The sequence below is a fragment of the Pseudorca crassidens genome, chromosome 8 (assembly GCF_039906515.1).
Source record: "Pseudorca crassidens isolate mPseCra1 chromosome 8, mPseCra1.hap1, whole genome shotgun sequence".
NCBI classification, from domain to species: Eukaryota; Metazoa; Chordata; class Mammalia; order Artiodactyla; family Delphinidae; genus Pseudorca; species Pseudorca crassidens.
Genome location: NC_090303.1, coordinates 86,142,807 through 86,157,871, shown reverse-complemented (window position 1 = coordinate 86,157,871; position 15,065 = coordinate 86,142,807). Strand labels below are relative to the sequence as shown.

The window sequence follows — 15,065 nt, the reverse complement described above, 5'->3', positions numbered from 1 at the left end:
TGTGGAGAGGGACGGGGGTGGGGCAGGAGAAGGGGTCACACGTGGGACTGACTGGGCAGGGATGTGTGCACATCAGATCCGCGTACCTCGGGCTCTGGGCCACACTCCAGGTGTAGGGGACAGGAAAGAAGGATGAATTGCTGGCCTGGAGAAGAAGAGGTGGGGCAAGGTCCTCTGGCCACAGCCCCCTCCTCTGTGGGGAGGAAGGTGCCCAGGTGAAGGCTGCCTTTCTCTGTGGCTGGGAGATACCCGTGCTGGACAGTGGCAGCCCTCTCCCGCCCAGGGAAACTGCCGGACAGGGCCCTGCCCTGGGAGCAAGTATCGGGCAGACCAGCTGCAACAAGCTGATAAGGGCAGAACAATTCCAGATTTGAAGAATGCCCAGAACGATCTCCCCCGAGGGGGCAGTTCTGGGCTCCTCTGGGAGAGGCGATGCCCGGGAGCTGGGCCTGACAACCCCCTGGGGTGCTGTTCTCATGTCCAGAGGCACCAGGAGGGCGGAGCTGCCAGGGCCTGGGGAAGGGACAGGGCGGCTGGAGCATGACCAGAACCTGTGGCCACACTTGTCTGCCTGACCGCTCGGCCTGACGGGCGGCAGTGAGGGCAGTTTGGGACCCTGCCCTTCCGCAGACACTGGAGCTGTCCTTCCTGCCATTTCTCTTCTCGTTATTAACCTCCACCTTGGGTGCCTCAGTCAGCTCGAGCTGCTACAACAAAATACCACAGACGGGGTGGCCTAAACAGCAGACGTTCCTGTCTCACAGCTCCAGGGGCTGAGAGTTCTGAGATCAGGGCGGCAGCAGGGTCGGGTTCTGGTGACCCTCTGCCATCTTCCCGTGTGTCCTCACATGGCTGAGAGAGAGAGGAAGCTCTGGGGACTCTTCCTTCTTCTAAGGACACTAATCCCAACGTGGGGCCCCAACTCCTAACACTGTCACACTGGGGGCTAGGGCTTCAACACACGAATTGGTGGGGATCCAGACTTTCAGTCCGTAACTCCGCTTATGCCAGGAAAGTTGACCAGGCGCATCTCTGGGGCCCTCGGCCCGAGCAGGGGGCCGTTGGGAGGGGTATAGAGAGCAGTCGCAGAAGTCACAGTCCCCGTTCTTTTAGATGCGGACCACGGCAGGCTGGAATAGACACCCCTCCCTCCTCCCAAAGATATGTACAGTAAATCCCTGAAGCTGATTATCCCCTTATTTGGACAGAGGGTCTTTGCCAGTGTAACTGAGCCAAGGATCTTGAGATGAGGTCATCCTGGATTATCTGGATGGGCCCTAAATTCAGTGACAAGTTTCCTCACAAGAGACACAGAGAGGAGGCAGCGATGTGGCCCCGGTGCCAGAGACGGCAGTGATGCTGCTGCCAGCTAAGGAATGCCAACCGCTGCCAGAAGCCAGAAGAGGCGAGGAAGGGCTCCCCTTGGAGCCTCCAAATGGAGTGTAGTCCTGGCCACACTTTGATTTCAGACTCCTGGCCTCTGGAGCTCTGAGAGAATCCGTTTCTGTTGGTGTAAGTCACCCAGTTTTTGTTATGGCAGCCTGAGGACATAGGACATAGGACCCAAGGCACAGAGAGGGTCCAGGCTTTACCCAAGCCCAGGGCAGCCCTGGGAGAGTGCCGTAGCCGGTTGGTAGAGGTGAGGCGAGTTGGCCTCCCTGTACCTCTCCCCAGGCACCCAGCCCTGACCCCTTTTCCCAGCTGCTGTCCTTTGATGCTGTCCGCCCAGATCAGGCTCCTGCAGCCTCCCTGTGCCCACCAGTGCCTGCTTAGGACCTGTTTTGGGGAGTGGGGTGAGGGCAGCTGGCTTTCTTAAAGCCACAAGGGACAGGCGTTTACAAGGGATGGGTGTAGGACTAGTGAGGTACCCAGAGCAGAACCCCAGAGCAAACAGCCTCCAAGGACAGGACCCACACTGAGGCAGAGGGGGGTCCAGCAGGGCTTCTGGGTGGAAGGCCTGGAGTGCTCAGCTGTGCAGGAGAGAGGTAGGTGGGGAGGATGGCCAGACTCTGCTGGGGTGTGGGACTTGTATAGACCCCCCTGGAATGAGGGGTGCGGCTCTCTGTTCCTGGGAGGGAAGAGGCTCGAGAAGCAGACATCACGTACTGGGAAAATGAGTTTCAAGGTTGGGCGGCTGATTTAATAAAACCCAAGAAGCACGGAGGTGGGGACATTACGTGGGGCGGGGGGCATCACATTTTTCAAAATCAAGGGAAGAGGGAGAGTGAGGGGACTGAATGCAGGGTAAAGAGAGGATATCTGATATATTGGCCCTGGGGAAAAGTCCTGGCCAGGCCAGCAGTGGGCCTGCAGCCCCTCTGCTCCTAGGGCAGCCCCAGTTCCCTTGCTGACCCAGGAGTTTGGGGCCTGCAGTCTTCCAAAGCTCCCCCATCCTGCCCTGCCCCACTGTAATTAATACCCAGCTGCCATCCAGAAGCCTGGCAATAAATGGGCCAGTTTGAGATGGGCAACAGGATTTGGGGGCCGAGAAGGGTGGGCCCTAGACAGCTGGGAGGGGCTCAGATTTCCACCAGGCTGAACCTGAGGCAGCATCACCTGGCACCCTTCCCCATGACGCACAGAACCTGCTCTTGGGAGGTAAGAGGCTCTTGAAGTGGATGTCACATGCTGGATGTCACATGCTGGGAGAATGAGTTTCGAGGTCGGTCAGCTCTTGGAAAGGAGGCCCAGAGCAAGGCCTCTGAAGTGACTGTTGTCACAGCGAAAGCAGACTTACCTGTGTTCACAGCGTCATGCTTGGGAAAGTGTCAGTACATCCTCGGGGACCTTAGAAGTCACCTAGCCCATTTCGCAGATGTTTCAAGAGGACCAAGGACTTGGCCGAGCCCTCGAGGACAGAACCAGGACTAGAAGGCTCCGCTCTGTCTTCGCGCCTGCCTTTCTCTCTTGACCTTTTTCCATCTCTACGTCATTCAGTTATTCCCATTTCACACCCTGAACTTTATCACCCACATACCATGCACCGCCTCTGCAATCTTAAGTATTTCATTCCTTGATCACTGTTTGTCCACCTTCCAATTCATTTGCTCAAGTACACCTAGACTATACTGCTTGAACTCAAGGCAGCCAGTCTAATCACCCATCGCTTCACTGTTGCCTATCAGCCCCCCGTCTGTCTTTATCCGTCCTGTACTTCACTATCTACCATTGTAATCCCGACCTCACAAGTATCCTCACGTCTCTTGCACCCTCTCCCACCATCATAACTCACCTAGCAAAACCCCTTCCTCAGGTGAACCCTGCCTCCACTGCTCCCATGCCTACTGGCAAGCAGCACAAACGAACACTGCTAAACTGGCCCAGTTTGGCACCAGATAACTAATTGGCAGTCATCCTTTATTTCTCTAGTAGAGTGGTTCTGAAAGTGCGGTCCTCAGACCAACAGCATCAGAGTCATTTGGGAACTTGTTAGAAATGCAAATTCTCGTGCTTCATCCCAGACCAGCTGAATCAGAAACTTGGGCTGAGTTCGTAAATGGTGTTTTAACAAGCCCCCCAGGTGATTCTGATGCTTGCTAGAGTTTGAGAACCACTTTTCTAGTAGGCTCCCTTTCCCGTTTCCAAGATAAGTATTTCATACATCCGCCTTCCACACAACTCCTCCTCTCTTATTTCATCTCTGTAGGATATTGCTGATTTCATCTAGACTTGGCTGAGGGAACTGAGGCTGTCAAATGGAAACTTGTCTTCCTGTTACCACTGTTACCAATGTACGAGTGTCTGTGTCCACCTTCTTCCTTCCAGTTTCAAAGGCAGGTGTATCCTACTGCCTAACATGGGGTATCTCCCTCTGTATCTTAAGGAGAGGGAACAAAACAAAAGGAGCATTCTTAACAGCTCTAGCATCTCCCACCTTCAGAAAGAAAAGCAGAACTTTCTGGACTACGGCAGCTCCCTCCAGCGACTGCCATATTTCCTCTGCTTCTTTTTATAGCTAGTATTTGAAAAGGTTATTTACACACACAAGCTCACTTCCCAACCGTTCACTCATCTTCCATCAGCCTGAGTTAGGCTTCCACCTGCACTGTTCCCATGGAAACTGCGAGTTGAGGTTGATGGGAACGTCATTGTTGCAAATCTCATCATCCAGCACCATCAGCCACTCCCTCCTTGGGGGAAAGAAAAATCAGAAGCCCCTGTTGCATCTCCCTATTTCCCCCTAGAAGTAGCTGTTATCCTAAACTTAGTATTAAATTCTCTATATAATGTAAATAATGTTTTCTACGTTTCTATCTCTAAAACTATATTGTTTAGTTTTGTAGATTTTTAAACCCTGTAAATAAAACCATATAAACTTTTGGTTTTGTTTTTATTGTTCAGTATTATTTTTAGATGAATTCATGTTAATATGTGTATTATAATACATAATATGTATATTACATACATATAAATATATATAACAATATAAAACTTGTTCACTGATTTTCAGTGCTGTGTGGTATTCTAGTATGTGAATATACCATAACTTATTTATCACATCAGTTTTAACAGACGTTTGCTTGTTACCTATACTAACCCATGTATGCACACAAGTCTGTACATTTCTTTATGTCTGTGTAAGTTTATATACATTTCTCTATGTTTATATGTCTATACATTTCTTTATATGTGTGTGTATGTGTATATTTATACACATACACATACATGAATTCATACTGATATCTCTCTCTAATCAAGTATCACAGGGTTCATTTAGCCTCATCCCCACACACCTTATTTATTTGTAACTTCTTTCTCCAACAGTGAGAACTCTGGCTCATGTTATTTATAATTTATTTACTTATTTGACCAACCCTAGTACACAAGTAAAGTAGATTTAAAATTGATAACCCGTACCCTTGTGAGAAACAAATTTACCACTTAGAGTACACTGTTTATTATATAGAGTTCTTTTTTTGTTGTTACCCATACACTATCCAGTCAGAAAACTCTTTTCCAGTTACTTTGGTCAACTTCTCTCCCCCACCCCTCCAGTGAGGTATGTTATACACTTGTAACATAGTTTATTTTCATAGTCCCTGTTACATCCTGGGATTTTCCTGAACATCTCAGTTTTCTTTTTTTTTTTTCTTTCTAAGTTTGCAAAAAATAAAGTTAATTCTTTGGTGGGGGGGTACTGTGGGTTTCAACAAATGCGGAATCTTGTATCCATCATCCCAGCACCATATCTAACAGTTTCATTGTCCTAAAAGTCAGTTCCTCCTCCTTCCCTCAACCCCTGGTAACCACTGATCTGTTTTCTATCCCTATAGTTTTGCCTTTTCCATAAACTCATATAAATGAAATAAGATACTGTGTATAGCCTTTTGGCTTTTTTCACCTAAGATGTCTTTAAGATTCATCCATGTTACATGAATCAGGAGTTCATTCCTTTTTATTTCTTAGTCACTGCATGGATATATAACTGTTTATCCATTCACTTGTTGAAGGATATCTTGGTTGTTTTCAGTTTTTGGTGATTATGAATAAAGCTGCTATAGACATTCGCATATCGGTTTTTGTGTGACCACAAGTTTTCAGTTGTTTTGGGTAAATATACAAGAATGGAATTGTTGGATCATATGGTATTGTAATGCTTAACTTTAAAATGAACTGCTAAACTGTTTTCCAAGTCAGGTGACTGGTGCTATTTTGCATTCCCACTAGCAGTGTATGAGAATTTCTCTTTAGCATTTGGTGTTGCAGGTGGTTTGGGGTCATTCTAATAGATGTGTATTGATATTGCATTGTAGCTTTAATTTGCATTTGCCTAATGACTAAAGATGTTGAGTATCTTTTCACATGCTTTTTAGCCACCTGTATATCTTCTTTGGCAATTTTTCCTTGTAGATCTTTTGCCTATTTTAACAAATTGGTTTATCTTTTTATTGTTGTTTTAAGAAATGTTTTTCCCTCCTTAATGAGCTGGCTAGAATTTCTAGTACAAAGTTCAATAGGAGTGGTGAGAGAGGACATGCTTGCTGTGTTCTCAAAATTAATGGCAACACATTCAGTCTCTATTAAGTATGATGTTAGCTGTAGGTTTATTTGGAGATATCATTTATTAGGTTAGAATTCCCTCTATTCCAAGTTTGCTAAGAACATTTTTTTTTTCTTTTTTTTTTTGTGGTACGTGGGCCTCTCACTGTTGTGGCCTCTCCCGTTGGGGAGCACAGGCTCCGGATGCGCAGGCTTAGCGGCCATGGCTCATGGGCCCAGGCGCTCCGCGGCATGTGGGATCTTCCCGGACCGGGGCACGAACCCGGGTCCCCTGCATCGGCAGGCGGACTCTCAACCACTGTGCCACCAGGGAAGCCCTGAGAACATTTTTAAAATCATGAATGAATGATGAATTTTGTCAAGTGAATTTTCTGCATATATTGAGATGATTGTATTTTCTTATTTCACTGTTAAGATGAATTGCATTGATTGATTTTCACATACTGAACTAGCCATGAGATGAACCTCACTTGATCATGATGTATTACTCTTTTTTATATTTTATATATATATATTCCATTAGTCATTAAGGAAATGCAAATTAAACCACAGTGAGATACTTCATGCCCACTAAATAACTGTAATGAAAGAGACAATAACACTTGTTGGTGAGGATGTAGAGAAACTGGAACCCGGAACCCTTACACTCTGCTGGTGGGCATGTAATATGGTACAGCTGCTTTGGAAAACAGTTTGGCAATTAATTCCTCAAAATGCTAAATACAGAGTTACCATGTGACCCAGAAATTCCACTCCTAGGTATATACCCAAGAGAAATGAAAGCTATCCACACAAAAACTTGTACACAAGTGTTCATAGCAGCACTATTTATAATAGTTAAAAAGTGGAAACAACCTGAATGTTCATCAGCTGATGAGTGGATAAACCAAACGTGGTCTATCCCTACAATGGAATATCATTCAGCAATAAAAAGAAATAAAGAACTGACACGTGCTACAACATGGATGAACTCTTAACAATATTTAAATTAAGTGAAAGAAGCCCCACATTGTACGAGTCCACTTGTGTGAAATGTCCAGAATAGGCAAACTCCGTAGCGACAGAGGTCAGATCAGGGGTTGCCTAAAGCATGGCTTTTCTTCTGCCTCTTCATTGTGAGGATTTGTGTTAATCTAGTCAAGAGCTGGTCTGGGTTTAAAACTTGATGCTGCACCGGGGGCTGTGGGTTTCTCAGGTGAGACCTTTGTTTGCGTCCCTGCTTGCCTGTGGGGCTTCCCTTGCTGCTGCTCCCTGTGAGCCAGTCTTTGGCAGCCGCTACCCCCAGCTATATTCCATTTATTTTTCCTTCACACTTGCTAGCATTTTGAGTTAAAGGCAGGGTAGAAGGACGTTCTCTGATGTTTTGCACAGGCACTGGAACCTGGGGCTTGGGGGTGTGGCCTTCGCTAGTGTTCCTGTCTCTTTTCTAGACGTTATGCTGGACTTAGAGCACATATTCCTGCCCTCTGCCAGGGGTAAAGAGCTGTTTTATTTGTCTGTTCCCTTTCCCAGCTGCAATGGATTTCCACCACTTCCTTCAGGCTATCCTTTTTTACCTTTCTCCTGCAGCTGAATGCTTTTGTTTCCTAGCAGAAATAGGGGAGATGGATCTAGGCAACATTTCACTGGTGTTTCATTGGTGGCTGTCGTTTTCCTTCCTCAGCTGTGGTGGGGTTTCTACCAGTGCCCTCAGGCTATGGGTTTTGTTGACTTCCACTGAAAAGTCAGGCTTTTTTTCCAGGGGATCTGGGGCTATGTAGAGTTTCAGCAGTCACTGCTGTTTCCTTCCCCCAGCCAGCCCCAAGGGGGGAACCTTTCTCAAGGCTCTCCCCAGGCAACCTTAGGAACCACAGGTGGGGGTCCTGGGGGGAAAAGTCTACACTAGGGTCTGAACCTTTAAATTTCCACAGTTTTCAGGTCTCCACGCTTTCACATTAGCCCATGTTCAGCCTTTAGCAATTCACTGAACATTTTAACTTTAATCTTCTTACCGAACTCTGCCCCACGTAAGCAAATGCTTGAGTCCAGTTTCTCCTTGTGGTGGACTGTCTCCAGTTTTCAGGCGAGTTGTTTGCTCATGACCTCAGTTCTCCAGTGGGTTCAAGAAAAGTCATCAGTTTTCCGCTTCTCCAGCTTTTTTCTTGCTGTGAGGGTAGGACATATGTTCTTTCCAGCTCTTTATTCTCATTGGCTGAAACTAGAAGTCCTGTGGTTTCTTTTGATAAACATATGTTCTTATTTTATTTTATTTTATTTTATTTTTTTGCAGTACACGGGCCTCTCACTATTGTGGCCTCTCCCGTTGTGGAGCACAGGCTCCGGACGCACAGGCTCAGTGGCCATGACTCACGGGCCTAGCCGCTCCGCGGCATGTGGGATCTTCCTGGACCGGGGCACGAACCCGCGTCCCCTGCATCAGCAGGTGGACTGTCAACCACTGTGCCACCAGGGAAGCCCTGTTCTTAATTTTGATGGAACCAAACCTATCAGGCTTTTTCATTGGTTTGTACTTTTCATGTTTTGTTGATTGACAATTGTATATGAACTGATTTTTTTTCTTTGGCTGCGTTGGGTCTTCGTTGCTGTGCACGGGCTTTCTCTAGTTGCAGCGAGCGGGGGCTTCTCTTCGTTGTGGTGCACGGGCTTCTCACTGCGGTGCCTTTCCTTGCTGCGGAGCGCGGGCTCCAGTAGTTGCAGCACACGGGCTTCAGTAGTTGTGGCTCACGGGCTCTAGAGCGCAGGCTCAGTAGTTGTGGCGCAGGGCTTAGCTGCTCCGCGGCATGTGGGATCTTCCCGGACCAGGGATCGAACCTGTGTCCCCTACGTTGGCAGGCGGATTCTTAACCACTTCGCTGCCAGGGAAGTCCCGAACTAATTCTTTTTACAGACACATATTACGGCAGAACAGACTATGCTATAGAAAGTTCATGTAAAGCTAGAATTATTTGATCCTTGAATCCATGCTTGGATTTTCTTTATGAGAAAAGTATTAACGACTAATTCAATTTCTTTATGAATGTGGGACAAATTATTATTTCTATTTCTTCTTGAGTCACTCTGTTAAGTTGTATTTTCTTAGGAATTTGTCCACCTCATCAGCTTCAAATTTATTCGCATTTGCTCATAATGGCCTATATTATAAATATCTGTTATTGTTTTTATACCTCATACTTTACATTTATGCCTTCTGGGTTATTTTTCCCTTTGGTCATCCTCACTTAAGGCTTTGCTATTTTATTAGCCTTTTTGAAATATCAATTTTTGCCTTTGTTGATATTTGCTATTGTCCTTTGGTTTCTATTTCATTGATTTCTGCTTTTATCTTTATTATTTCATTCCTCCTATTTTTCTTTGGGTTTATTTCTCAGCTTTCCATTATCAAATTGAAGAGTATATAGAGAACCAGATCTGAGCAGATCCTAGAGAGATGCATGTCAATTGCAACGTGGCTCACACCCTCAGCACACCTGTTCATGCCACACCACCACCTTCCAGCCAGCTCATACTTAAAGGGCTTCAAGTGAGTTAGTTTTCTGTGATCTGTTGTCTGAGGCATGAAAAAGCCAAGTTATGTTCATGTATATAACATGCTGGAGCCAGGCCAGAGTGGACTGCTGTGGGATAATAGCCCTTTTTAGGGGAGACCATGAAGGATAGTATAGAAAGAAAGTTCTTCCAATGAGCAGAACTTGAATAGTACTTTTCATGGTCTCCTTTGTGTGTGTGTGTGGAGGGGGGAAGGTGAGCTACACAGAGGTGAGGCTCTGACCAGATTCTTAGGCAGTAGCTAATGATTTTTAGGAACTTAGAAGAAACAAGAATGAAGAATGAGTGCAGGGAATTTTATGGAAGAGGCATGTGGATGAGCTTCTTGGGGTGATCTGGAGTATAAGAATTTTTGTCTCACATATTAATCAAGTGGACAAGATGACCCATTGTGCCCATCAGTTAGTTTCTCTCTCCCTCCACCTAGTGACTGCTCTGTGGGCTCATGAACAAGTGGCCATGGTGTAGGCAGGGTGCTAAAACAGACACATTCTGGGTTTGAATGTGTTTTCTCAGCTGCCACGATCTGTCAGCAACTCTACTCATGGACTTATAGAACGCCTTCTTCACCATGATGGTATTCCACAGAGCACAGGGCTGCACCAAGGCACTCACTCGAAGGCAAAATAAGTAGAGCATTAACCTTAAAAGATTTACGCATCTTACTGTGGTGCCTTCATGCTGCTGCATAATGAGGCCGAGGGAGGAAGATGGATGGAGCCCAGGGATTCCCTGTGGTGCCTCCTCCTACTCTTATGTCCAGTCGTAAAAGTAGATGCAAGGACCTCTCACTGACAGCATCCCTAAAGACTCAGATCTCTCAGAAATGAAATCCAATATCCAGGACTAATGGTGTCAGTGGTGCAAAGTGAAGCAGTCCTTGCTCGTTGGTGGTGGAAAGGATGTACTCATCAGGAGTTCAGGAGAAGGGTTCTGGGTGCTGTTTCTGACTTAAACCTGATGCTCTAGCCATCTCAAGTGATTTTACTAGCTAACTGATTATCTTTCTAATAAATTCACTTCCCGTTTAAAGCAGAGAGGATTGATTTCTAATATTTGAAAAGAAGAACCCTCGTTTTTATAGTGGAACAAGTGGAGGCGGGGGAGCAGATTAGGAGGTTGAATTGTGTCCTCCTCACAAGACATGTTCCAGTCTTAATCCCCAATACCTGGTACTTGTGGATGTGACCTTATTTGGAAATAGGGTCTTTGCAGATGTAACCAAGTTACGATGAGATCATACTGGATTAGGGTGGGCCCTAAGTCCAAGGACTGGTGTCCTTATAAGAGGAGAGACACAGAGACACACAGGGAAGAAGGCCATGTGCTGATGGAGCCAGAGACTGCAGTGATTATAACTACAAGCCAAGGAACACTAACAATTGCTAGGAAGAAGCAAAGAAAAATTCTTCCTTAGTGCCTTCAGAGGGAGTATGCCTTTGCATATTTCAGATTTCTAGCCTCTAGAACCGTGAGAGAATAATACATTTATGTTGTTTGAAGCCACACAGTCTGTGGTCATCTGTTATAGCCACCTTGGGAAACTAATACACACTTCATTCAAGGTACCCTGAGTCTGTGAAAAGATTCAGTCCTGGGAATTGGATGAGTGGCTGGCTGTGTTCTCTACTGTGGTGATTCAACCCAGGTGTCAGTTTGCCGGGCTTATAGGTAGGGCTTCAGTGGACCACCCATCAGTTTTGATCCTAAAAAAACACATGATCATTAGCCACTGTCCAGAATTACCCTCGTTCGACTGTTCTGATTACCATGCTGCTCCTGCTGCCTGGGGTATCGCACCCACCTTTCTTCCTGGAAATGAAATTCTGCTCATGCCCTACTGCCCAACGAACCTGCTGTCCATTCCCACTGAAATCGGCAGCATCTCCTACCAGCGTACCTGGCTGATGAAGAACAGCCAGAACAATCCCTTAGAACGTGCTCCGAGTGCCCTCAACAACATAGCAAGTTTAAGCAAAATCCAAAGCACCAAATAATCCAAAATAAGATGCACTATTATTATTATTTTTTTTTTTGCGGTACGCGGGCCTCTCACTGTTGTGGCCTCTCCCGTTGCGGAGCACAGGCTCCGGACGCGCAGGCTCAGCGGCCATGGCTCACGGGCCCAGCCGCTCCACGGCATGTGGGATCTTCCCGGACCGGGGCACGAACCCGTGTCCCTTGCATCGGCAGGCAGCCTCTCAACCACTGCGCCACCAGGGAAGCCCAAGATGCACTATTATTTTATGAACTACTTGGGTAAAAAAAAAAAAAGCACCGTCAAAGTGTGACTTATGATAATTTATAATACATCCTCATCTCAGAGACATGAAAAGATGTGCATCTTAGAACTCCTGAAATACAGTATTTCTCAAAGCCTTGGTGAAGGGAGTGTCATTTGAGCTTTCTTAAGGAACGAAGAGTGTGACAAGCAGACCGTACGTGATAAACCACTCGGACACTTCTACTCTCTAAGACTTTGGATTTCTTCCAAGGAATTTCTGGCAACTTAACTTTATTTAATATGTGGGCTACCACTGAGTCCAGGTTTCAGTCAACCAACTAAGAAAACAATTAGAACGACTTCTCGCTGCTTGAGGCAGCATATTGATCCAAATCCCTGTATGCACACCCACGTTGATAAATTCAGCCTGATAGAAAACTCTGATTGTCTTTCTTTGATCTAGCACCCTCATATTCTGTTAACCATACATATTTGCTAGTTTTTGCAGATATTTTTTAGGGTGGAAGCCTTCTTCTGGGTCAGACTCAATTGTATTTGTCCTCGTGGGCATCTGACCGTTATTACAGGTTTGAAAAAAATGAAGAGTGGTGGAGGTGATGAAGGGGTATGGCTTTCTGTGTCACCAAGCTCCAGTGAGGTTATTGAGAGTTTTCAAGCAAGGTGGGAACTGCGTCATCAGACAGGAGAAGAGTGGTTGAGTCTTCCGACAAGCGAGTTCCATTGCGGATTGAGCTTTATCGATACTCTGACTCACCTGCACCCTCTCATGTGTAACTGCTGCACTTCTCAAGGTCCTATTTTCAAATAAGAGACCTGGTGAGGCTATGAGTCACACTAACGCTGTAATTTCGCAACTCCTGGGATCAGACCTGTAAGTTTGTCTTTTGGTCTCAGCATTTTAGCTGCAAGCAATAAGAGATTCCTTTACTGTAGCCTTAGAAAATCTCTGATTTTCCAGTCTCTGCTTTGATAGGAGGATTGAGGAATTAGAATTTGTTATTGTCTCCCTTTAAGCCAGTAGTTTTCACTGGTAGTGATTTTTGTCTTCCTCAGGGGACATTTGGCAATATCTGGAGACATTTTTGGTTGTCACAACTGGGAGGGATGTATGTGTCTTCCTTGCATCTAGTGGATAGAGAGACCAGGGGTGTTGTTAAACGTCCCATAACGCATAGGACAATCTCCCGTAACAAAGAAGTACCCAGCCCAAAACGTCAGCAGTTTTGGGGCTGAGAAGCCCTGTTTTCAGCTCTTTGCTGTAGTAGGAAGTAGCCACGCCACCCAACCTCCCTTGCTGACATTCCCCTCTGCAATCTCACTTTTTACCAGAAAGATACTCTGACATGATCAGTTATAAGAAGCACCATTATTTTATGAACTACTAAGAAGGAAAAATCACCATCAAATTGATTTTTATTTATTTATTTATTTTTGCGGTACGCGGGCCTCTCACCGCTGTGTCCTCTCCCGCTGTGGAGCACAGGCTCCGGACGCGCAGGCTTAGTGGCCATGGCTCACGGGCCCAGCTGGTCCGCGGCATGTGGGATCCTCCCGGACCGGGGCACGAACCCGTGTCCCCTGCATTGGCAGGCGGCCTCTCAACCACCGCGCCACCAGGGAAGCCCTATCAAATTGATTTTTAACACACGTCCTTTTATGTGTGCTCGTCATATTCTTCTATGGCAGTAGCCACTCAGTCCTGCCAAAGCCACTTTATGGGCACTTAATTCTAGATGGCAGGTGCTACTGTGACTGCTTCTCCATGAGATGCTGTAGGATAGTAAAGTCATTTCCCTTCATACTTGCAGAATTCCAGTTACCTTTAACCCCAATAAGGTCCAATAACTAACCCTCGAATTTTTGTTGCCTGCAATCACGCCTGATTCTCATTAGCAAAATGTGTGTGTGTGTGTGCGCCCGCCTGCGTGCGTGCACACACATGTGAAAGATATTGGGACACTGTCTAACTTATGGAGGAGCTGGGCTTGCTGAAGACCACATTTAGGGCTACCTTTAATATCATCCGAGTCAGGCTTATGGAACTTGTGTGAAGAGGTCAGTACTGCTCACCAATGCCAGGCTCCAGGTGCTGTAGCTTTGGCTGTGGACACTCGCTCTAGCATCACCTCCACGGCTGCTCACACTTGAGCGTAGTTCCACTGCTCCTGCCTCAGAGTTCCCCATAGTCTACTGCCTCTTTACTCACTGGCTGGGGTGGAGGTGTCTCATTCATGGCAGTTTAGTGCATGATTGTGCTCCGGTCACAAGGGAGGCTGGCATTTTCGGCATCTATAATAAGAGGCAAATCCTGCTTCCATCAGTCTTGCTGTGTGGGGAATTCCCCAAGCATAGAAAAATGTTACAGATTCTGATTGGCTACGAAGAATGGCCAAAGTCCCCTACGCCGATTCCCGCCATTCTCTCCCTTCTGCTCAAAACAGAAAACCAGGAATCATCCTGGCCTCTCCTCTTCCCCTCCCTTAGTACATCAGCAAGTAGTTGATTCTACCTCCAAAATATAGTCTTGAATCCATCCTCTTTTTGGCTCCTGTGTCAATGACTTAATACAGCTGACTATTGTCCACTTCATCTGGATTACTGTAACAGCCTCTTTTCTTCCCATCTCCATATCCATGTTCCCCAAAGTTCCCCAAAGCAGCAAGAGTATGTTTCTTCGTAAATCACCCTATAAAACTTGTTTGCTTTAAAGCCTTCAGTGGCTTTTTTTTTTTTATTCCCACTTAAAATAAAATCCCCTATCCTTATTTTGGTCTAAGGAGGGTGATCTTTCGTCTCGTTTTACATAGGATACAATTTTTAAGAGCGCTTCCTTTTTATTCTCGAAAGGGTATGGTTTACTGTGTTGGTTTTTTTTTTTTACGATACGCAGGCCTCTCACTGTTGTGGCCTCTCCTGTTGCGGAGCACAGGCTCCGGACACGCAGGCTCAGCGGCCATGGCTCACGGGCCCATCTGCTCCGCGGCATGTGGGATCTTCCCGGACCGGAGCACAAACCCGTGTCCCCTGCATCGGCGGGCGGACTCTCAACCACTGCGCCACCAGGGAAGTCCAAGGGTATGGTTTAGACAGCACGTTAGTGTCAGTTTACCAATGAGGCCCTGAGTTTTCTGAGCCCTGCGCCTTCCCCCCCTCACTCACTGAACTGCTCTCAGACTTGTCTTCTCTGAGCGCTTGTCCCTCCTTTGGGGCCTTGCAGGTTCTCTCCTTCTTCCTGGCACACTTTTCCTCACATTCTTCACACAGCTCTCACCTT

At 46.5% G+C, this 15,065-nt stretch overlaps 1 protein-coding gene across 1 annotated transcript in view; it reads left to right on the top strand.

The window, feature by feature from the left end:
- The window catches only part of PODXL (podocalyxin like), a 42,262-nt gene that overhangs the window by 16,064 nt on the left and 11,133 nt on the right, over window positions 1-15,065 (top strand). The gene's annotated exons all lie outside the window — the stretch shown is intronic.